Raw genomic sequence first — 21,594 nt, forward strand, 5'->3', positions numbered from 1 at the left:
TTATTCAAAATACATAACACACCTATAATATTTTATTACCATTGATTCCACACATTTCTCAGCTTCCCTCCTACAGATTGACCCATCCTCTCTTGTGACCGAATTTACTCTGGAACGACCATTGTCTTGGTTTAGGACGGAGTACTACAGATTGATCTTTCGAATTTAAAGCACTCCCTTCTTGCAGCGTATTTGTGTGAGGTTGAACATTTCGCTCGGTTTAAGGAGTCTCCTCCGTACGGTCGTCTCCTTAATTCCGTAAAAACCAGCAAATCGTTTTGCCCCATCAACAAGATGATTTTACTAAATTCTATCGTGTATATCCTTTAACTTATAAGTCTGATTTTAAGACTACTTTTCTACACTTCAAAGCTTATGTAGAAAATCAATTGGATTTAAAGATCAAATTCATAAGGACGGATGGTGGAGGAGAGTTTGTTAACCATCATCTCAAGGATATTCTTTTGAATACTGGAATTGGTCATGAAATAACTTGTCCACACACCCCTGAGCAGAATGGTGTGGCAGAATCAAAACACAAGCATTTACTTGAAGTAATAAGAACTTTTCTTATACAATCTTCTTTATCTTTTGAATATTGGTTTGATGCTTTATCAACTGAAAATTATGTGATAAACAGATTACGTACAAGATCATTATCTTTTGATAATCCTTATAAGAGCCTTTTTAACAAACAACCAGATTATATATTCCTGAAGTCTTTTGGATGTATGTGTTTTCCATGGCTTAAGCCTTATACTTCTAATAAACTACAACCAAGGAATGTGAAATGTGTTTTTTAGGGATATAGCTGTAAGGACCCTAAAGCTCGTCAATGGTCATTGACTGGTCTAGCGATGATCAAGAGATGACTAAGCCGTTAATGACTCGATTAGCTAAGGTAGATTTTAATTAATAGAAATTAACCTAACAACGATATAGATACGAAATTAGTACCACTGAATAGATATCGAAATGTTACGTGGAATGGACTACTCGAACGTGTCAATCGAATACCGGATGAAGAAGATTTCTCAATTTGTTTACGGAGGGTAAAATAGTTTTTTATAGATAATCGACCTGGATGCCCTTATCATTTTTGTAAGTGCCTTTATCATTTATCTCTGGCCTTATCACCGAATTCGTGTCGAAGAGAAATTCATTTCTCTCTTTTTTCTCCTTTTTTCTCTTCTTCTTCTATTCTTCTTCGTTTTCTCTCTGGCGATTCTGAGAGTCTTTTCTGAAGCTGTGAAATCAAAAACAAACTTAGGCGAATAAATTATTTAGTTTGATAGATGAAAAAGTGGTGATTGTTCTGTGAATATTTGAAGAAGAAGATGGTATTGATAATGAACCGAAAACAGGTAATTTAGGTTTTAAATTGACTGATATTTCTTTATGAAATCGTTATGTCATGGTTAATTATAGAATGGGTTTGATGTTAATTGAAGTATAGAGTTGTTCTATAGAGTTTCATTTTGATTTCATAGAAATTAGGGTTTTTGTTCTTCCCTAAATCTACCAGAAGTTAGGGTTCTTGCGAATTAGGCTGTTTAAGTTGGATTATGCAGATGAAGAAGATGAATTAGATAGAGGTTAAGATATTAGTTCAGGGTTTTGCAAAGAATAATCAGAAGATGATTGAGTTGTAGTTCAAGGATAATTGGTAGTTGGATATTAATGTTGTTTATTTGAATCGAGTTGAACATCGGTAGTTACAGTAGCAGTTGGGAGTATGACATAAGTTTTGTAGTTAGATGTGAAGAATTACAAGTAGAGGTGGTGAGCTGGCAGAGATATTTCTGTTAATGGAACAGGAAGAATTGATAGAGGTAATGGAAGGGTAAATATGAGATGCTGTGAAGACTTGAAGCTGAACTGAGGAGCAGTGGTGTTAATGCAATGAGATTTGTAATGGTGATATAAGTGTATGATGTTGAACTGGTGGAGATTCAAGATTGAGTGAGCAGTGATGTCTGCAATGAAGTTTCTGAATTGGTGTTGGTGTTAGATACATAAGATTTTTTGGTTGTAGTGAAATGAGAAAGGAAATGGGAATGATTTGTAGGATGTAGCTGCTATAGTTGGTGGTGCTGAGCTAAAATGGTAGTTGACTGAATCAGTGGATATTTAGATTTAACATGCAGTGTTATGTTGAATTGGATGGGCAGTGTTTATTGGGAAGAGGTGTTGAATGTCTGATTAGGGATTGATTGCAGGTACGAGAGTTTGGATAGTGAGTAAATCTGAAGTACTCAGTTTTGTAAGAAGTTAGAGGGTATGAATGTGAAGAAGATATTGCAGAGAAACAGTGTTATCTGAGTTACAACTTAGACGCATTTATTAGGAGAATCATGACTGCTATAAGTGAAGTGAGATGGAAAAATAATAGTTGTAATGTTGTAGTGGCAGTGGCCTTAGTGGAAGCTTGCAATAAATGATTTAAAAGTAAACTGAATTGTATTTGGGAATGAATTATAGAGTTGTCTGGAATGAAGGAATTGTATATTGTTGTAATGTATAGATCTAGGCCATTTTACTGTTGAACTGGTGTGAGAGTTGCAGGTGTAGTAGTGTGTTTGGCCTGTACTATGGCTCAGGCATGTGTTCCCTTGTTCAGTCAGATGTCTAAGTCTGACTGATTTAGTTTAGCTGACTCAGTTTTCTGACTGAGTTGAATCGGTGTTAAATCACCGAGTTTCCTTCTTTACCTAACTTGACCAGTTGACCTGACTTTGAATAGTTTGATCTGACTTGACCAGAACCTTGACCTTGAATAGACGTTGACTGTTAGTTAAACCCTTTGACCGTCTTTGACCGTTAGTTTGACCCAGATGGACTGAACCTTATATTAATGGGCTTGTTTAGTGGACTTGGGCTTAGGCGTAGTTTTCCTATTTTGATAACTTGGACCTTTATGGTCTGAATTGGCCTTTGGTTCCTTCTACAAAGTTGTAGATATTCATCAGACATATCAGATAGACTATAAAACCAATCAAATTGAATTAGTGAATCTTATATGTAGTAAAGATAGATAATAAAAAGGTGTAAAACCATAAATGGCCTTAGAATCAATTAGATAGTTCACTTAGTCTTTAACTAGAAATTTGTATGAAAATGTGTTTGAGCCTTGTATGAGCCTTTTGGTTACTTTCTCAGATTTGCTTGTATGATTAACAGTTGATCTTTATTAACAACGATCGATCTAAAGAATGAACCAGTGGATTGTACATCTCGAGGTAGGAGAGGCTTGTCATCAAAAGAGGTGGGAATCGATAACGAACTCTCTTGTATTCATTATTGTTTTACAAATATATCTTTTGTGAAATCCATGCATATCTTTGTCACTATATGATAGTGTACACATGTATTATATGTGTGTAATACAAACTAGTTTTCTTTTACATTTTGGGATGGGCTTGGATTTTTAGAAACAACTGATATCTGTGTTTTGGGAGTATTTAATTATTTTCAAAAGTGATTCTTTCCATTGACTGGAAAGTGGTTACAATCTTTACTTATTGTTAACATGAAAGGGAGAAGGTTTCCTTTTGATTGGTGTGTGATGTGGTTGCCCAAAAGTTATATCTATATTTATAACCTAAAGGAGTGAAAATTGCTGCCAACTAATGAACTATCTAGGTGTGTACTCATGTCACCGAATATTACTTTACCTATTTTTGTACGGGCAACGCATGTCTCATACATGAATGTTTACTGTTCTTTTAAATTACTTTCAAGGACTATTTTATTATGCTTTGGTGTTTAGCGAGAATGATGTTGAGAATATTATATAAGATTGTTGGATATACACGTGGGCGGATTGTGGGATCTCCACTGTGTAAGCACTTCGGTCGGATATAATGTTGTTACCATTTGTTTTGTTTGTATACTTGCCATGTAAAGTGCGCGTAGAATAAGGTACTTGTAAGGTACATATCGTTTATGACTTGAGGACGGAAACCTCATGGGTGCTTTAATGATCATTGAAGGATCCGCAACAGTCATGCCTTTCTACTCCAAAGGAAGACGTCGCTCAACTACTATTTATGTTGTGAATGTGTGCCGGTTTATTGGTTGGTAGAACTTTATATTTTCAGTATTACTATTATTTTGATATGCTTTATATGTTTTCCGTGTTTTATCGGTTTTCAGTAAAACCTGCATTGTCTTTAAATCATTCTAGTGATTATTTGAAAGTTAGTTGTTATTTCTGTTGGGCACCCATTTTAGGGATGATGTGCTCACCCTTTCCCACTTTCAGTTTAAGAGACAGATCATAGTTGCGCAGCGAAAGCTTCGAGGAGTTGAGTTCGTTAGTTGGTTAACTTTTGCTATGTTTATCATGTTGTATATTCTATTTGTAAACCAAATGACTATTGTATATGTATCATTTGAGAGGAGTTCTTCTATATATATATATATATATATCTCAGAGCGGGGCTAGTTTTGGGTTAAGTTTTCTAGCAGATTTCTTAATTGAATGCTTAAGTTATCATTTAGATTCTTAGTGCCTCTTTTTTTTTTAGTTAATCTCTTGGATTAGTCAGCTCCTAGCTTAGGGGGTACTACAACGTTGGTATCAGAGCTCACTATTAGATATTACACGGGGAACAATAGGAATAGCCAGTGCCAGTTAGTAAATGAGATTAGTTTAGAACTGGGTTGGGTTTGTGAGATAAATCTTAATCACTAAAAACAATCAAGAACTAAAATATTTTTGAATTGATTGATTGTTTTGTTCATCATGATGATTGCTTACTTCTTGTTTTGTGTGTATATATTTATGAAGTAAAAATTGTAGGTTGAAACCAATTGCACTATAATTTAGAAATTTCAATAGAGAACTAGAGATTAGTTAGTTCCAATTGATTTAACACTTAACTAATCTAGCACTGGAGAATAGTGAGGTTTGTAATTCTGGTGTGTTTGTGTTGTCTTTGTTCGTAGGAAACCATCGTCAGGTCTTGCTAACCTGGACAGGCCAACTACAAGCATGGATTACCTTTCACGATAGGAAGACTTGCTTCTATTAGTAAAATGTTATATCCCAAATTTTATTTAGAAACTGATAGAGTACCTTTTCTCCTAATTAGAACTATTAATCTATTAAAATAGATATGAAGTTAAGTTGTAAGAGTAGTTAAGCCAGTAGTTCGATCATTAGTGTTAATTGATAGGCGCATTTATGTGCCTAAATTGTCCTCAATGTTTCGTATTGTTGGTACTCGTTTTCGTCCTTATTATGGTGTTTTGTGTATTTTTAGGTATTTTTGAAAAATAAATATTGTTGGAAAAATTGGCTCGAAAAATCACTCGGAACACCCCCGGAGGACACTTGCTATACGGAGCCCAGATTTGGTTAAGGGGCACCTCAATTACTAAGGGGCACCCCAAAAAGGCAGCTGCTATTCACACCCCACAACTGGTTAGGGGGACACCATCTTCTTCGTTTGAAACTTAAAAATTGGCGGGGAAAATGTGGCAGCTCTCTGAGAATTTTCGATCGAAATTTGAAGATGTTATAGTGTGATTCAATGGCTAAAACTTCACGGGAACACTTGACTGAGATATACAGGCGTGGTATGGGCTTCAAAATCATCCGGATTTGGTTGGATAATCGGCAGTGAAGAAAACAGGGTTGCTCGGGTTTTGGTTGCTCCATAACGAGTTCTGTGTAGTTGGCGTGTGGATTGATAGAGTTTTACTTCTGGTGGAACGTGAAAACAATGCCCTGAGATTATATCGACATCAGAAGGCATGTGAAGAGGCGAGAAAGGAAAGAAAATTTCCTTTATTATTTTTTCTTTACTGTCGAGATATGGGAAGATTTTCTGGAGTAATTAGCGAGGATTCTTAGTCCAAAGGTGTATAAATAGGCTACTGGGGTCGAGCAGAAGGGGGATGGATAGTTAGGGAGACTTTAGAAGACAACAGAAGTGAGAAATCAAAGTTGCAGAGAACTCCATTGTTGCTGCTGGTGAATAACACACGAAGAACAACGACCCACGGAGAACCGTCGTTCATGCTACAGTGGAGCGACAGACTTATTTGCACAGTAACAGTGACACTAGGGCAGACTTATCTGCAACAGTGACAGCTACACAAACCTGATATCGTTCTTTGTAACTGTTTGGTTTTTAACAAAAATAATTGTTACAAACCCGGTTTAAGCATTATTTCTCCCATTTTCTTTATTTGTAAACCCCTTGAGCAATAAAAAGGATTTTTGAGCGTTTTTCCAACATGATGATGAGCTAATTCTCCCACAACCAAGGTAGTGAGGAAGCTATTTACGCATGAATAATTGGTAATCATTTATTTCCTCTAATTTATAATTCACTCAATCACTGCTTTTGTAGAGTTTTTAATTGTTTGCAAAACTTTTCTTCATTAGTTGGATTCAATTAGATAGGTTATGCTTTGTTTAGATAATCTATACTTAGGGATACAATTAATTTTTGAGAATTTTCCAGATTATTTGTGAATTAAGAAATAAGAGTCTTAAAATATAATTAGAGTTTTGGATTGTTTACCATAATTTATTCATGTGTAACAGTGAAATCAGTGTCTTGGTTGTTTTCTAATATCTTGAAGTCAATTTTGTAATAAGTTTTCTTTGTTTTTAAATTTTTATTAAGTCTAAAATTCATTGCCTTCACAAGTCTTAAAACAACCCTTTTATCACTATCTACAACAATTTTGAAAACACATTAAATTTTTGGCGCTGCCGACGCGGACTTGTCTTTAGGATAGAGTTTTTAGATTTATTTATTTATTTATTTATTTTAGCTTTTTTAGTTTTTTTTTGTTCTTCTTTACGTTTTTGGGTTTTTGTATTTTCCTTTCAGATTTTGGGAATTTGGAGCGAAAGAAATTTTTGCCAAAGCTTTTGGCGAATATTTAAAGACTTGAAGTAAAAGGCAAAGCGAAAGGAGCTAAAGAAGAAGAATCTTTTTTTTATAGAAAAAGAGAGAAAAAAAAATTAGAGTGTTATTTTATTAGATTGTATTAGGAATTCTTTTTATTTTGTATTTTTCTTTTTTCTTTTTGCACTTTATTTTTTGGACCTTTCTTTTGGACTTTGGATATTTGGACATTAATTTTTTTTTAAACCCTGCGGAAGGGTAGGTTAAATATAAAAATGTTTGCAGAGAAGGACGGTGATTACGATATCACCTCGGCCCCTCGGGTTCGTACACAACATAGGAGTTGTGGCCCGAGTCGACGACAACGGTTCATCCCCCGTCTGGAACGGGAGGTAAGTCTGTCGAAACACTCGTGAATCCCCTGTCAACGAGTTACTGTATTCCTTCGTTTGCATATATGCTGAGGAACTGAAAACGGTTGTTTTAAATTCCTAGTAAAGGGCAAGGACTGGCCATACAAGATAAGGGTTCGGATTTCATCATCGTTCTCTTCTTGCCCGCCTTAGGAAAACGAAACCAAACGCGAACCTAAGCTTTAAAATTTGGAATAGAACGAGACCTATAGGGTAACGAGCTTAGTAGGAAAGTCGTTCGAAAAATATTGGTTACTCTTTTAGCATACTTCGAAGTTCATGATGGTTTCTGTGAGTTGAATGCGTGACTGCGCCACCTTGTGATAGCGGTGAGGCCTTGGGTATCAAAGCTCCACTAAGCTTCCCTCGCCTCAATTCAACTTACTTTGACTTGGATTGATTCCAGAGGGGTTTGCTTAAATTGTAACGAATTCACTTTCGAAGGATTAGAAGCTGGTTTAGAAACAATCTAAGTGGAACCATCATGCTTTTTGTTTGCTAGAAATCAGTAGGTTTGCTGTGGTGGAGTCAGCCTTGTTTGTGTTTGCATAGAACTTCCCTTCCTTTTAGGAATTTTTTTTCTTTTTCTTTTGTTAGTGTATGCCCGAAAGGGATTGGAAAAGAAATACTTTTGGCTGTTTGATTAATGACGAGCCTAGAAGTTCTTCTTGTGAAAGCGGGGAGATCGAAGACTCTTCTTTTGAGAGCCCTGTTTTTGGAAACTTTAGTTTTGAGAATCTGTCTCTTCGTGAGGAAAGTACCCCTAGTACTTCAGCTGTGCCAGCGATGGCAACTTTGAAAGATTACATGTTCCCAACTAGGACCAACCGAGCTTCGTGCATTAAATTGCCAGCTAGTACGGCTAATTTCGAGATACAACCTAGTATTCTTCAGATGATCCCTATGTTCTTAGGAAAAGATGATGAGAACCCTTATTTTCATATTAGGGACTTTGAGGAAATCTGTGGGACAGTTAGAATAAAAGACCTCACTGATGAAGTTTTGAAACTTAAGATGTTTCCCTTTTCCTTGAGAGATAAAGACAAGACCTGGCTGAACAACCTACCACCTGAGTCCATTGAAACATGGCAGGAACTTGTTGCTGCTTTCTATATGAAATTCTACCCTAAGCATAAAACTGCAGTTGTTAGGCAGAAAATTAGTGCTAGTGTGCAAGAAGAGGGAGAGTCTCTTTATAGGTTTTTAGAGAGATTCAATGATCTCCTATCCTAGTGTCCCCACCATGGATTTGATAAAATGAAACTTGTTGAGATTATTTATAATGGTTTAGACTATTCGACCAAAGCCATGGTCGAGTCTATGTGCGCTGGTGAGTTCACCAGTAAAAATGTGATGATGCTTTTACCTTCTTAGGAGTATCGCTGAAAAATCCCAACAGTGGGAGTCTTGTGTTGAACCCCCTAAAAGACTCTTGGTCAATAGAAGTAGCACCAATGTGGTAGATACAAGCTTCGAGTCAGATGCTAAGTTTGCTGCTTTGTCTAGAAGGTTAGAAGCTTTGGAATTGAATCAGCCTAATTATAGGTCTCTTGTTGAACCTGATGATAGGATTAGAGCCGCTCAAGTCTCTAGTTGTGGAGTAGAGCCCAATAACTCGTTTTGGGAAGGTCATGTTAGTGAAGAACAAGCCCATGCTGTCTATAACAACGCTAGGTTTGAGAACCGTCAGAAGTTTGACCCATACTCAGAAACCTACAACCCTGGTTGGAGAAACCATCCTAATTTTTCTTGGTCTAAGGGCCAGAATCAAGGTCAGTCTAGTAATTCTCAGCCTCCCCCAGGTTTTGGTTATGCTAAAAACTCTTCAGGTCAACCCCAGTTTCAGAACCCTTCGGATAAAAAGATCACAAGTTTAGAAGACACTCTAGCCTCGTTTATTAAAAACTCTGATAAGATCAACCTAATGGTTGCTCAAGGGATAGAAGAAAGTAAAAATATAGGTTATGCTAACTCCCAAGCTATTTCTGAGTTAAAAAACCAGGTTAGTCAGATAAATGAATCTTTGAGGGAAAAAGGTAAGTTTCCTAGTCAAACTCAACCCAATCCTAAAGCAGAGAAATCGTACAATCATGTGAACTCTATTACAACCCTTAGGAGTGGAAAGAAAGTTGACAATAAGGTTGCCATGCCTGATAGTGAACATGTTGTAGTTCACCCTTCTGAGCCAGAAAATGAGGAGACTGATAGAGTCTCTAAAGACCAATGAGGGTCCTATGGCCCGTTTGTTCCCAGAGCCCCGTTTCCCCAGCTGCTAGTTCCAACTAAGAGCGAGTCGAACTTTAATGATATATTGGAGGTTTTTAAGCAGGTTACTATCAACCTACCATTGTTGGATGCGATTAAGAAGATTCCCGCTTATGCTAAGTTTCTTAAGGACTTGTGTACACGAAAGCGTAAGCTTAGTGTCCAAAAGAAAGCCTTCCTAGCTAGTCATGTGAGTTCCATTATTCAGAATACCACTACTCCTAAGTATAAAGACCCAGGGTCCCCTACCATTTCTTGCACAATAGGTAAATACCGTGTTGAGAAAGCTTTGCTTGACTTAGGAGCCAGTGTGAATTTACTTCCATACCATGTGTACCTCAAGCTAGGACTTGGTGATATGAAACCTACCCAGATGACACTTCAGTTAGCTGATAGGTCCGTTAAAATTCCTCGTGGTGTGATCGAGGATGTTCTTATTGAGGTCGACAAGTTTATTTATCCAGTGGATTTTGTTATCCTAGATACCCAACCTGTCCCTGACCCAGAGAACCAGATACCAGTGATTTTAGGTCGCCCATTTTTAGCAACATCCAATGCGATCATTAATTGTCGAACTGGTATTATGAATTTGTCTTTTGGTAATATGACTATTGAGCTGAACGTCTTTCATATTAGTAAGCTACCCTCTGAACTAGATGACTCGAGCATAGAAGAGGTAAACATGATAGGAACATTAGTCGAGGAGTCATTACCAAACACTTTGTTAGAAGATCCGTTAGAGAAATGCCTAGCTCACTTTGGGATTGATTTCGATGATGATAATGTGATTAATGAGGTGAATGCTTTGTTAGATTCAACCCCTTTGTTAGACAGTAACGGATGGAAACCTAAGTTCGAACCACTACCAGTTTCTAAGTCTACCCTCGTTCCTTCGTTAGAAGAGCCTCCTAAGTTGGACCTAAAACCATTGCCAGATACCCTGAAGTATGTGTTTTTAGGCCCGTCTGAAACTTTACCTGTGATTGTTGCTTCTGACTTGGATAGTGATCAGGAAAGTAGGCTAGTGACCGTCCTTCAAAACAACAAGGAAGCTTTAGGGTGGACCATAGCAGACATTAAGGGTATAAGTCCTACTGTTTGTATGCATCAGATCTATTTAGAGGAAGATACCAAACCTTCTAGGGAGATGCAACGAAGACTAAACCCTAATATGAAAGAAGTAGTTCGAACCGAGGTTCTTAAGCTGTTAGATGCAGGCATTATCTACCCCATTTCAGACAGTAAGTGGGTCAGCCCCGTTCAGGTTGTTCCCAAGAAATCCGGTATTACTGTAGTCCAGAATGATAACAATGAGTTAATCCCGACCCGAGTGACCACGGGTTGGCGTGTTTGTATTGACTATAGGAAATTGAACAAGGTCACTAGGAAGGACCACTTTCCCCTTCCCTTCATCGACCAAATGCTAGAGAGATTAGCTGGACATAGTCATTACTGTTTTCTAGATGGCTACTCAGGCTACAATCAGATCGTTATTGCCCCAGAAGACCAAGAAAAAACTACTTTTACCTGTCCCTTTGGTACCTTTGCGTATAGACGCATGCCTTTCGGGCTATGTAACGCCCCTGCGACTTTTCAGCGTTGCATGATGAGCATATTTTGATATGGTAGAAAAGTTTTTAGAGGTCTTTATGGATGATTTTTCAGTGTTTGGTTCGTCTTTCGATGAGTGCTTGCATCATTTGTCATTAGTGTTGACTAGGTGTAAGGAAAAGAATCTAGTGCTTAATTGGGAGAAATGTCATTTCATGGTTCGATCAGGAATTGTCTTAGGGATATCGTATCTTCTAAGGGTATAGAGGTAGATAAAGCCAAAGTTGACCTTATCAAGACTTTACAGGTCCCAAAAACCGTAAGAGATATTAGGTCATTCTTAGGGCATGCAGGTTTTTATCGTCGATTCATTAAGGATTTTAGCTTGATTTCTAGACCTCTTTGCAACTTGCTTGCAAAAGATGTTAAGTTTGTCTTTGATGATGCTTGTTTAGAGGCTTTTGAGAAGCTTAAGACTTTACTCACACCTACCATAGTCCAGGCACCCAACTGGAACTTACCCTTTGAGATCATGTGTGATGCTTCAGATTATGCTATTGGTGTTGTGCTAGGTCAGCGAGAAAAAAATTACTTCATGTGATTTACTATGCTAGCAAAACTCTGAATGATGCCCAGTTGAACTATACCACTACCGAGAAGGAACTGTTAGCCATTGTGTTTGCCTTAGACAAGTTTAGACCCTATCTCTTAGGTTCTAAGATCGTCATATATACTGATCATGCTGCTTTGAAATATCTTTTGTCTAAGAAGGATACGAAACCTAGATTGATTAGGTGGATACTTTTGTTGCAAGAGTTTTCTCCAGACATTAGAGACAAAAAGGGTGCCGAAAATGTAGTAGCAGACCACTTGTCTAGGCTAGTTGTTGATTCCCTGATGATTCCCTTCCTATAAGGGATAGTTTTCCTGATGAACAACTTTTCTTTGTTACCCAAGCACCTTGGTATGCGAATATAGTGAATTATCTTGTTACTGGTCGAATGCCCCAACATTGGGGTAAACAAGATCGTTCTAGGTTTTTAGCCGAGGTCAAGCACTTCTTTTGGGATGATCCTTATTTATTTAAGTATTGTCCAGACCAGATTATTAGGAGATGTATACCTGAGAGTGACCAGTCCAGTATTATTTCCTTTTGTCATGATCATGCTTGTGGGGGTCACTTTAGTGCTAAGAAGACTGCTGCAAAGATATTGCAGTGTGGATTCTATTGGCCTTCGTTGTTTAAAGACTCCCATAGTTACTGTGTTACTTGTGAGCGTTGCCAGAAATTAGGAACCATTTCCCGTAGGAACATGATGCCCTTGAACCCTATTTTAGTTGTTGAGGTCTTTGATGTGTGGGGTATTGACTTTATGGGTCCGTTTCCTAATTCTTTTGATAACCTATACATCCTTGTCGTCGTAGACCATGTCTCTAGGTGGATTGAGGCGGTTGCGTGTAAAACCAATGACCATAGGGTTGTGATTGATTTATTGAAAAATAATATTCTTACACGTTTTGGTACACTGCGAGCTATAATTAGTGATGGTGGGTCGCACTTTTGTAATGGACCTTTTAGGATTTTGATGAAGAAATATGGTATTCCACATAAGGTAGCTACCCCGTATCATCCACAGACTAGTGGTCAGGTTGAGGTTTCCAATAGGGAAATAAAACGCATATTAGAGAAAACAGTTAATCCTAATCGGAAAGACTGGTCGTCTAGGCTTACTGATGCCTTATGGGCTTACAGTACTGCGTTTAAGACCCCCATTGGAATATAGCCTTATCGGCTAGTGTATGGAAAGGCATGTCATTTACCTGTCGAGTTAGAACATAGAGCTTATTGGGATGTTAAACAGCTAAACTTTTCTCTTGACAAGGCAGGAGCCGATAGGAAACTCCAGCTCAATGAGTTGGACGAGATTCGTATAGATGCTTACGATAGTGCGAAGGAGTATAAGAACAAAATGAAACTTGTGCATGATAGAAATATGTTAAGGAAGTCATTTTCTCCAGGTCAAAAAGTTCTTCTGTTTGATACCCGCTTGCATCTTTTCCCTGGGAAGTTACGTTCTCGGTGGACGGGTCCTTTTATTAATCGCACTGTCTTTCCTCATGGAGCTGTTGAGATCGAGACACCGGATGGTAGTAGTTCTTCGAAGGTTAACGGTCAGAGATTGAAACCCTTTTTAGAGCCCTTTCCAACAGGTGATGTTGAGGAGGTCCCTCTGCAGGACCCTGTTTACCTTGATTGACCATCGAGACGATTGTATGTTGTATATTAGTTTTTGATTTCTCTCTTCACCCAGGCACTATCTTTCCGACTTCTCTCTTTACTGATTCCTCATGTTACTTTACTTTTTTGTATTGCTCTTTCATTAGAAACATTGAGGACAATGTTAGATTTAAGTTTGGGGGTGGGGAAGAACTTTTTAGTTGCACTTTTGAAACTTCTAGCGTCACATGGTACCCGATTAGCTAAGTTTACATAATGTTTCTCACCGAAAAGATAGAAATTGGAATGCTAGGGATAACAACCTTTTGAGATATTAGAGAAAAAGACATTGAGATCCTTGAAATTCAAGAGAGAACTTGTTCCTTTTAGAGGATAACCGTGATGGACCTAACCATACATGATGGAAAGGAAAGTAGGTCAGGGAAATGCCAGAAAGACAAAGCAACCTCACAATGTAGTCTTAGTTACTGGATTGCGACTCTCTCTCAGTAGAAACTTATCATCATCAACAAGCGGAGCGACATCAAAATCTATGAAGAAAGTTGAAGACGTTTTAGGTTTAGAAGCAACAATAGAAAAGAATAATTCAAAAATCAAGTTGAAGTTATAAGAGCAAATGATATAAGTTGTTAGAATCCATGATACCAAGACATCACAAGTTGCGAAGATCCAAGTTTTAAAGTCCTTCTCTCATGGCGATGTAAATTTTTGTCTTGTAATTTTTTTGTTTCCAAAAAAAAAAAAAAAAAAATGAAAAAAAATGAAAAATGAAAAAAATCATCGTTATGTTTTGTTCAACAAGGCCAAATGGAAGTAGAAATTTATAAGTCAAGCAAGAAATCGAAGATAAGAGTTAATTGTCAAGGTTCTATGAGGTTCGATAGTTTATCATCAACAGTTGAAGACCGAAGAAGACGTTGTTTCTACTGAGCACTATGAGAGAGTCGAAGAAAGATACATTTGGTTGCTTTGTTAGTCCGCTTTCAATCTGGCACAAGATCTTTCTAGCACTGGTTTAACTCATTACACGTAATTAGTCCAGCTGTGTAGCAGATGTCCCTCTCATCTTTATCTCTCTCCTAATCTTATCCAGTTGTAAAGCAGCGGACGCATCTTACAATGTTTATCTAGCTGTGTAGCGGATATCTCTTTATCTAGCAGTGGTGCGGATGTGTCTCCCCTTTTATTCAGTCAGCTTTAGAGCTGACACCTTTAATTTCTCTGGCATTCTAGTTACTTGGAGATAGGTTGAGAATATGTATGTCCTCATAGCTCTTTGGATACTTGTGACCAATTAGAAGTCTTGGTTTTTGTGGGTACACCTCTGTTAAACCCACCCGAGACCAACTCGGTTTTATTTTTTAGTTGGGCTCGAGGACTAGCAAATAATAAGTTTGGGGGTATTTGATAGGCGCATTTATGTGCCTAAATTGTCATCAATGTTTCGTATTGTTGGTACTCGTTTTCGTCCTTATTATGGTGTTTTGTGTATTTTTAGGTATTTTTGGAAAATAAATATTGTTGGAAAAATCGGCTCGAAAAATCACTCGGAACACCCCCGGAGGACACTTGCTATACGGAGCCCAGATTTGGTTAAGGGGCACCTCAATTACTAAGGGGCACCCCAAAAAGGCAGCTGCTATTCGCGCCCCACAACTGGTTAGGGGGACACCATCTTCTTCGTTTGAAACTTAAAAATTGGCGGGAAAAATGTGGCAGCTCTCTGAGAATTTTCGATCGAAATTTGAAGATGTTATAGTGTGATTTAATGGCTAAAACTTCACGGGAACACTTGACTGAGATATACAGGCGTGGTATGGGCTTCAAAATCATCCGGATTTGGTTGGATAATCGGCAGTGAAGAAAACAGGGTTGCTCGGGTTTTGGTTGCTCCATCACGAGTTCTGTGTAGTTGGCGTGTGGATTGATAGAGTTTTACTTCTGGTGGAACGTGAAAACAATGCCTTGAGAGTATATCGATATCAGCAGGCGTGTGAAGAGGCGAGAAAGGAAAGAAAATTTCCTTTATTATTTTTTCTTTACTGTCGAGATATGGGAAGATTTTCTGGAGTAATGAGCGAAGATTCTTAGTCCAAAGGTGTATAAATAGGCTACTGGGTTCGAGCAGAAGGGGGATGGATAGTTAGTGAGACTTTAGAAGACAATAGAGGTGAGAAATCAAAGTTGCAGAGAACTCCATTGTTGTTGCTGGTGAAGAACACACGAAGAACAACGACCCATGGAGAACCGTCGTTCATGCTACAATGGAGCGGCAGACTTATTTGCACAGTAACAGTGACACTGGGAAGACTTATCTGCAACAGTGACAGCTACACAAACCTTATATCGTTCTTTGTAACAGTTTGGTTTGTAACAAAAATAATTGTTACAAACCCGGTTTAAGCATTATTTCTCCCATTTTCTTCATTTGTAAACCCCTTGAGCAATAAAAATGATTTTTGAGCGTGTTTCCAACACGATGATGAGCTAATTCTCCCACAACCAAGGCAGTGAGGAAGCTATTTACGCATGAATAATTGGTAATCATTTATTTCCTCTAATTTATAATTTATAATTCACTCAATCACTGCTTTTGCAGAGTTTTTAATTGTTTGCGAAAATTTTCTTCATTAGTTGTGATTCAATTAGATAGGTTATGCTTTGTTTAGATAATCTATGCTTAGGGATACAATTAATTTTTGATAATTTTCCAGATTATTTGTAAATTAAGAAATAAGAGTCTTAAAATATAATTAGAGTTTTGGATTGTTTACCATAATTTATTCATGTGTAATAGTGAAATCAGTGTCTTGGTTGTTTTCTAATATCTTGAAGTCAATTTTGTAATAAGTTTTCTTCGTTTTTAAATTTTTATTAAGTCTAAAATTCATTGCCTTCACAAGTCTTAAAACAACCCTTTTATCACTATCTACAACAACTTTGAAAACACATCATTAATAATAATAAATGATAATAAGATCATTAACAATCATTATAAAAGTAATATTAACACTTATCAAATAGTATGATATTGACCTTTATCTAATTAAAATCGTATTAGTAAGTGTATAACGACAAAAGTAATAATTAGGATCAAGTAGCTACGCAATATTATTCATAATTATCTACAGTCAGATTCTGTAAATTAAATAAAGTTAGAAATACATTCTTTTACATTTGAAGTAACTACCATATAGTTAATATAAGATTTGTTAGGTTAAGACTTAAGAACGTGCGAATATATTGCATAAAATAAATAGACTAAAATTCTTAGTAATCTTATACCTAAATTATCTTTTAGTTCAATAACTTATTTAGTAAATCATTAAAAGTTAAACAAATATACATGAACAAACAATAAAATTATTTGGATGCTTAATACATAAATAGACTTGAAAGAAAATAAATTCGTATATTGATAGGATACTGTACATTAATAGAAACATTACAATTTTATGTAGACTCAAATTGAAATAATATTCAGTTATCAACGTTAATATTTAATAAGATGTATATGGTATATAGACCCGATATGATTAGATAAAATCAATTATAGTGATCTTTACGTGAATGTAAAATCATACTTAGAAGATTAAGATTTAGTATATCAACTGAGTTATCATCAAACCAATAACGATGGTAATTAAGATAGTGATAATAGTAACACATATGATAATAGTATTTCAATAATTTAAAGTAGATAATAATATTTGGAAAATTTATATATTGTATAACAGTAAAATTAAAACAGTAGATACTATAGATTTACGTGAAATCAATTTGAGTTAGTTATATGGATAAACTACATCAAATTAATAAATTATTAATTACTAAACTGTAATTTAGCACGGAGTACCTAGACATACTTATTTGTTGGAATCAAATTCACCATAGCGAGCTTAGAGACAGTTATATTATGAAATAGAAAATTAGTCTATTGAACCTAGAGCTACAAATTATAGATTTTAGTTGTAGAAACCCAAATAGGCTTGTGTTTCATTTCTTGTTGTTTTGACTCATTTAAAATGAGTTGTTTTCTTTCGTGCGTTTGTAAGTATGAGCAATACTTGCATTTGGTTGAGAGATCGTTTTTCTCTATAAGATGGGGAGTTTTGCAGACAAGAAGTGTGATTCGATTTATGAGGACGAAAATGAATAAGGTGGGGAGAATATAAGGACCCTCAAGCTCGTCAATGGTATTTGACTGGTCTAGCGATGATCAAGAGATGACTAAGTCGTTAATGACTCGATTAGGTAACGTAGATTTTAATTAATAAAAATTAACCTAACAATGATCTAGATAAGAAATTAGTACCACTGAATAGATATCGAAAAGTTACGTGGAATGGACTACTCGAACGTGTCAGTCGAATAACGGATGAAGAAGATTTCTCAATTTGTTTACGGAGGGTAAAATAGTTTTTTTATAGATAACCGACCTGGCTGTCCTTATCATTTGTGTAAGTTCCTTTATCATTTATCTCTGGCCTTATCACCGAATTCGTGTCAAAGAGAAATTCATTTCTCTCTTTTTTCTTCTTCTATTCTTCTTCTTCTATTCTTCTTCGTCTTCTCTCTGGCGATTCTGAGAGTCTTTTCTGAAGCTGTGAAATCAAAAAGAAACTTAGGGGAATCAATTATTTAGTTTGATAGATGAAAAGTGGTGATTGTTCTGTGAATCTTTGAAGAAGAAGATGGTTTTGATAATGAATCGAAAACAGGTAATTTAGGTTTTAAATTGATTGATGTTTCTTTATGAAATCGTTCTGTTATGATTCATTATAGAATGGGTTTGATGTTAATTGAAGTATAGAGTTGTACTATAGAATTTAATTTTGATTTCATAGAAATTAGGGTTTCTGTTCTTCCCTAAATCTACCAGATGTTAGGGTTCTTGCGAATTAGGCTGTTTAAGTTGGATTCTGCAGATGAAGAAGATGAATTAGATAGAGGTTAAGATATTAGTTCAGGGTTTTGCAAAGAAGAATCAGAAGATGATTGAGTTGTAGTTCAAGGATAATTGGTAGTTGGATATTGATGTTGTTTATTTGAATCAAGTTGAACATGGGTAGTTGCAGTAGCAGTTGGGAGTATGACATAGGGTTTGTAGTTAGATGTGAAGAATTACAAGTAAAGGTGGTGAGCTGGAAGATACAGTAGATTGTGGAATTGTGTTGGTCAGAATGAGGCAGAGATATTTCTGTTAATGGAACAGGAAGAATTGATAGAGGTAATGGCAGGGTAAATATGAGATGTTGTGAAGACTTGAAGCTGAACTGAGGAGCAGTGGTGTTAATGCAATGAGAGTTGTAATGGTGATATAAGTGTATGATGTTGAACTGGTGGAGATTCAAGATTGAGTGAGCAGTGATGTCTGCAATCAAGTTTCTGAATTGGTGTTGGTGTTGGTGTTGGTGTTAGTTACATAGATTTGTGTTGGCTGTCGTGAAATGAGAAAGGAAATGGGAATGATTTGTAGGATGTAGCTGCTATAGTTGGTGGTGCTGAGCTAAAATGGTAGTTGACTGAATCAGTGGAGATTCAGATTTAGCATGCAGTGTTATGTTGAATTGGATGCGCAGTGTTTATTGGGAAATGGTGTTGAATAGCTGGTTAGGGATTGATTGCAGGTACAAGAGTTTGGATAGTGAGTAAATCTGAAGTACTCAGTTTTGTAAGAAGTTAGAGGTTATGAATGTGAAGAAGATATTGCAGAGAAACGGTGTTATCTGAGTTACAACTTAGATGCATGAATTAGGAGATTCGTGACTGTTATAAGTGAAGTGAGATAGCAAAAGGATAGTTGTAATGTTGTAGTGGCGGTGGCCTTAGTGGAAGCTTGCAATAACTGATTTAAAAGTAAACTGAATTGTATTTGGGAATGAATTATAGAGTTGTCTGGAATGAAGGAATTGTATATTGTTGTAATGTATAGATCTAGGCCATTTTAGTGTTGAACTGGTGTGAGAGTTGCAGGTGTAGTATGCCTTTGGCCTGTGCTATGGCTCAGGCATGTGTTCCCTTGTTCAGTCAGATGTCTATGTCTGACTGATTTAGTTTAGCTGACTCAGTTTTCTGACTGAGTTGAATCGGTGTTAAATCACTGAGTTTCCTTCTTTACCTGACTTGACCAGTTGACCTGACATTAAATAGTTTGACCTGACTTGACCAGGACCTTGACCTTGAATTGACGCTGACTGTTAGTTAAACCCTTTGACCGTTAGTTTGACCCAGATGGACTGAACCTTAGATTTATGGGCTTGTTTAGTGGAATTGGGCTTAGGCGTAGTTTTCCTATTTTGATAAATTGGACCTTTATGGTCTGAATTGGCCTTTGGTTCCTTCTACAAAGTTGTAGATATTCATTAGACATATCAGATAAACTATAGAACCAATCTAATTGAATTAGTGAATCTTATATGTGGTAAAGATAGATAATAAAAAGGTGTGAACCCATAAATGGGCTTATAATCAATTAGATAGTTCACTTAGTCTTTAACTAGAAATTTGTATGAAAATGTGTTTGAGCCTTGTATGAGCCTTTTGATTACTTTCTCAGATTTGCTTGTATGATTAACAGTTGATCTTTATTAACAACGGTCGATCTAAAGAATGAACCAGTGGATTGTACATCTCGAGGTAGGTGAGGCTTGTCATCAAAAGAGGTGGGAATCGATAACAAACTCTCTTGTATTCATTATTGTTTTACAAATCTATCTTTTGAGAAATCCATGCATATCTTTGTTACTATATGATAGTGTATGCATGTATTATATGTGTGTAATACAAACTAGTTTTCTTTTATTTTTTGGGATGGGCTTGGATCTTTAGAAACAACTGATATCTGTGTTTTGGGAGTATTTACTTATTTTCAAAAGTGATTCTTTCCATTGACTGAAAAGTGGTTACAATCTTTACTTATTGTTAGCATGAAAGGGAGAAGTTTTCCTTTTGATTGGTGTGTGATGTGGTTGCCCAAAAGTTATATCTATATTTATGCGTTAAAGGAGTGAAATTGCTGCCAACTAATAAACTATCTAGGTGTGTACTCGTGTCTCCGGATATTACTTTCCCTATTTCTGTAGGGCAACACATGTCTCTTACATGAATGTTTACCGTTCTTTTAAATTACTTTTAAAAGTTATTTTATTATGTTTTGGTGTTTAGAGAGAATGATGTTGAGAATATTATATATGATTGTTGGATTTACACGTGGGCAGATTGTGGGTTCTCCACTGTATAAGCACTTCGGTCGGATATAATATTGATACCATTTGTTTTCTTTGAATACTTGTTATGTAGAGTGCGCATAGAATAAGGTACTGGTAAGCTACATATCATTTATGACTTGAGGACGGAAACCTCATGGGCGCCTTAATGATCATTGAAGAATCTGCGACAGTCATGCCTTGCTACTCCGAAGGAAGACGTCGCTCAACTACTATTTATGTTGTGAATGTGTGCCGGTTTATTGGTTGGTAGAACTTTATATTTTCAGTATTACTATTATTTTAACATGCTTTATATGTTTTCCGTGTTTTATCGGTTTTCAGTAAAATCTGCATTGTCTTTAAATCATTCTAGTATTACTTGAAAGTTAGTTGTTATTTCTGCTGGGCACCCGTTTTAGGGATGGTGTGCTCACCCGTTATCACTTTCAGTTTCAGAGACAGATCAGAGTTGGGCAGCGAAAGCTTCGAGGAGTTGAGTTCGTTAGTTGGTTAACTTTTGCTATGTTTATCATGTTGTATATTCTATTTGTAAACCAAATGACTATTGTATATGTATCATTTGAGAGGAGTTCTTCTATATATATATATATCTCAGAGCGGGGCTAGTTTTGGGTTAAGTTTTCTAGCAGATTTCTTAATTGAATGCTTAAGTTTATCATTTAGATTCTTAGTGCCTCTTTTTTTTTAGTTAATCTCTTGGATTAGTCAGCTCCTAGCTTAGGGGGTACTACAACGTTGGTATCAGAGCTCACTATTAGATCTTACATGGGCGACAATAGGAATAGCCAGTGCCAGTTAGTAAATGAGATTAGTTTAGAACTAGGTTGGGTTTGTGAGATAAATCTAAATCACTAAAAACAATCAAGAACAAAAATAAGAATTGATTGATTGTTATGTTCGGCATGATGATTGCTTACTTCTTGTTTTGTGTGTATATATTTATGAAGTAAAAATTGTAGGTTGAAACCAATTGCAGTATAATTTAGAAATTTCAATAGAGAACTAGAGATTAGTTAGTTCCAATT

General features: G+C 36.4%; 1 protein-coding gene and 1 long non-coding RNA gene across 3 annotated transcripts in view; one reads left to right on the forward strand and one right to left on the reverse strand.

Moving 5' to 3' along the window:
- Positions 1 to 21,594, reverse strand: part of LOC113349076 (protein disulfide isomerase-like 1-6) — an 82,164-nt gene that overhangs the window by 46,946 nt on the left and 13,624 nt on the right. The gene's annotated exons all lie outside the window — the stretch shown is intronic.
- Positions 17,865 to 21,030, forward strand: LOC113349077. Its single transcript, XR_003359939.1, has 4 exons — positions 17,865 to 18,058; positions 19,918 to 20,002; positions 20,640 to 20,811; positions 20,999 to 21,030. It is a non-coding gene; the product is annotated as an uncharacterized LOC113349077 (long non-coding RNA).

Source organism: Papaver somniferum, chromosome 2 (genome assembly GCF_003573695.1).
Source record: "Papaver somniferum cultivar HN1 chromosome 2, ASM357369v1, whole genome shotgun sequence".
In the NCBI taxonomy this organism is placed as follows: domain Eukaryota; kingdom Viridiplantae; phylum Streptophyta; class Magnoliopsida; order Ranunculales; family Papaveraceae; genus Papaver; species Papaver somniferum.